Raw genomic sequence first — 4,274 nt, 5'->3', positions numbered from 1 at the left:
CTAAAATCATCTTCTTCCTTATTACACTGAGCCGAAAGACCACCACTAAGGATTGAAAACAGATTTTAGTTACCTAGACCATTTGGACCAGAAAACCAAGCATCCTTCTCATCATTTTCCCAACTTTCCAAAATTAAACTAACATTGTCCCCAAGATGCGAGTTTGAAGATGATTCATGGCTGCAAAGACGCGACACATAAGGATCTTCCACTACCCATATGGAATAGACATGATCTCAAACCTTAACCTTCACTTCCATATCAATGAGCGGTCCTAATTCCATAAACACCAACACTCTACCAACCTCAAAGTTGCTTCCCTGAATATAACCATTTGATTATAATTTTACTCCCTCCGTTTTTTATTATAAGTCATTTTTTATTTTTGACACGTATTAAAAAATATCATAATTGTGCTATAAAAAAGAGAAATTATAAAGGGTTTTACAAAATTATCCTTCATTAATGGTATTGAAAAGACAAATTAATATAATAGAAAATAGAGAGAATAATAAATATTTAAGGGTATAATAGAAAAAATAACATTAATGACTGATTGATATTATAAAACGACTTATATTATGGTACAAAATATTTTTCCAAAGTGACTTATAATAAAAAACGCAGGTAGTATAATAGAAGCTTGAATATTATTACAAAGTTTAATACATATTTTACAGCTTCTATAAATATGCACATTTAGTATTTAAACAACAAATATTATGTAATACCTATTACATTTTTAATAAACATTCATGTATTTTAGAATAATATCGTATATTTTAAAATTGCTCTAAATTATGAAAATTAAACCATGGTAAAATATGAATGGTTAAAAAACCTACTAAACAAAATAACTATATTCATCAAATGCAGAGTGGAGATTTAGAATCCTCCATAAATTAACCCTGCAAAAATATCAATGATTTGAAAAACTGTTGTAATTTATGAATAATAAATTTTATGGGTATGTTACAATATGACAAGAAAAGAGGAAGTGAGTACATGCCAATAAATGCTTGAAAAATAGTCTCACATAGAAAGTGACACTCACATTAAAAGCTTTTATAAAGATTTATGTTTATTAACTGAAAAAAGAGATAAAAGATGATAAAATGGCGCATGGACAAGTGTGCTAGTCCGAAGCATTATGCCAGTTGTCTCCTTCATACACCTCCTTGTAGGTGTCGTCGGTGACACCAACTCCAGCTTTGGGATCGGGTCCGAGGGCATGGGCGTAGAGGCATTAGAGGCGACCTGTAGGCGGCACTTGAGAACTTAGGCTCGATGCATCAGAGCAATCTCGCTACTCGCGGTGTTAAACAGCAACGCCGATAGTGTTCTGCCAACTAGAGGTCGGCCTTCGAATGACATGTCGTAAATGGTTGTTGCTCTTATTTTTTATCGTTTCTTAAGTTTTAATTTTGAATTCGTAAATAGGCAACACTTGGTAAAGTTTTGCTGAATAAAGACATGCAACTCTTGGAAAATATTGTTGTAGGAGAAACAACACATCTTTTAGTAAAAATATTGCTGAAAGGTTGTTGTTTCATCAAGGATCTCAACCTTGTGAAACAACACAAACATGACCTATAATTAAATCATTATGAATTCAAAAATCTCATCACAAAACACATATCCTCTTCAGAAAAATTCCAAATTTTATTCCCTACATTTGAGTTTTCATCCGTCTTGTGCAAACTTGAGTATATGCTGAATTATCCTGAGTATTCCTGTATAGAAACTGTAATACATTCAAGAGTGATTGCAATACTATAAGAAAAGTGTTTGGTTCATGATTCCATCCTGGATCCATTTAATTTAGAAGCATTATTTAACAATCTTATAGTATCTCAAATCATGGTCATCGACGATTCAGTTTCAAGCGTCAAAGTGATGAACCAGGACCTTGTCAAGTTGGATCGTTTCGATGAACCAAAGTTCACCCATTGTCAACACAAGATGACGTTTCTATTGAATGCCTTGAAGATTCATTATGTCTTAGATCCTGACTTGACACCGATTCGAGAACCAACCGAAGATGACATAGATGAAGTCAAGAATGAACGAAAGAAATGAAAGGAAGATGAATTATTATGTCGTGCATATATTTTGAGCGCATTGTCTGATCCTCTCTATGATCTATACACTGATACCCAATCTGCAAAAAAGATATAGAAAGCGGTTGAATTCAAATTCAAGGTTGAAGAGGAAGGAAAAAAATATTTCGCTAAGGGAATGATCAAACTTTGTACTACTGATAATATTATTAATGAAATTTCTATTTTTTTCTTATATCCTTGAATCTATTTATTTATGGTATTCTAGATTAGCACATATTCATATTAGTACTATGAATGGACTAATTAAATCTGAATTGATCTCATGCAACATTCGTGATTACGAAAATGTGAAATATTTGTTAAGTAAAAAATGATCAAGAAACCTTTCAAAAGTGTTGAAAGAAAATCAAATTTTCTTGATCTTGTGCACTCTGATTTGTGTGAATTTAATGATATGTTAACCCGTGGGGGAAACCGATATTTCATAACCTTTACCGATAATTTCCCTAGATTCACACATGTATACCTTTTAAAGCATAAAGATAATGTCTTTAATGCCTTTAAAATTTATAAAGCAGAAGTAGAAAATCAATTAAGTAGAATTATCAAAGTCCTTAGGAGTGATAGGGATGATGAATACTTCTCAACATAATTTGATGAACATTGGAAGGCCATAAATAGGATTTTTGGTTACCTCTTAAAGACTGCAAATATCGGCCTTCATTAAGGTAGGTTTCTTAGCATTCTAGAAGGATATACCGATGCGAGTTGGAGATTATAAATCTACAACATGATGGATATTTACATTGGTTGGAGGTGACATTTCTCGGAAGAGAAAGAACCAAACATGCATTACTCTTTCGACCATGGAATCAAAGTTTGTGGCTCTCGCTTTCGCTGGTCAAGAAACATAATGTTTAAGGGACCTTTTGTTGGAAGTTCCATTTGTTAAAGATAATGTTTCAAAAGAGTTGATACATTATGATAGCCAAGTAACCCTAGCAAGGGTATTCAGTTAAGTATACATTGGAAAGTCTAGGCACAAAGGTCTTAGACATTCTTTCCTGAGAAAATTAATTAAGGATGGTATTATTTCACTGACATATATACATACAAGTTATAATTTAGTTGATTCGTTTTCTAAGCCATTGGTCGGGGACTTAGTAAAGACTACCTCGAGAGGTTTGGGATTGAAACTCCTTGAGGAAAGGTTCTGACAACAGTAGAAACCAAATTTGAAGTTAACAAACCTTAACCCAAGATTTAATGGGTAACAAAAAGTCGTCATTTGGATGTTTGTGCAACATTATGTGACAATGTTGACTATTACATATTGGGGTTTGAGTTTTTCAAAACTCTTAATGAAGTTTTTATCGAGGATAAGTATCCCAAGAAAATAAATACAATATGAAATTCACCTATGTGAATTTCGAGATGGTGTTATCTCAAAGTGAGAGTTGAAGTTTCTCTCATGAAAAAATTCACAAAAATAGGAAAAGCACATGACCATAAATAATTCTACGCGAGAGATATAGGAGAATAACCATTAAAGATTGTGTGTAAGGTAACACCGATATAATCACAAAGGATAATGATTTAAAGCATTGCTACCTAACATTCCGATTAGACTTTGCGTTATCTTTTCTAAGGTTAAGTTCAAATTGAAAGATACTTAACTATATTAATATTCTTTGTTTCTCTTTTATGGAATTAGTCTTGTCATTATTAGAACAAGTGGGGGATTGTTGCAATATATGAATAATAAATTCCATAGGTATGTTCCAATATGACAAGAAAAAAGGAAGTGAATAAATGTCAACAAATGCTTGTAAAATAGTCTCACATAGAAAGTGACACTCACATTAAAAGCCTTTTTAAAGAGATATGTTAATTAACTCAACAAAAAGACAAAAGAGGATAAGGTTCCACATGAACAAGTGTGGTGGTCGCAAGAATTATTCCCTCCTTCGAATTTTCATCTGTCTTGTTCAAACTTGAGTGTTCCTGTATAAAAACTCTAAGACATTCAATATGCATCAAATACTATAAAATACGTGTTATGTCCACCATTATAGTCTGAATCCAACTAATTTAGAAGCATTATCTAAAAAATCCCACCAAAAATATACTGCGACACATGTAATTGTGGCGTTTTTCAAAACTGTTGCAAAGTAGTTTGGGGAGATAAAAGAAACTCATACAAATTGTAAT

This window comes from Lathyrus oleraceus, chromosome 2 (genome assembly GCF_024323335.1).
Source record: "Lathyrus oleraceus cultivar Zhongwan6 chromosome 2, CAAS_Psat_ZW6_1.0, whole genome shotgun sequence".
Taxonomy (NCBI): domain Eukaryota; kingdom Viridiplantae; phylum Streptophyta; class Magnoliopsida; order Fabales; family Fabaceae; genus Lathyrus; species Lathyrus oleraceus.
Note: the sequence above shows the minus strand (reverse complement) of the source record.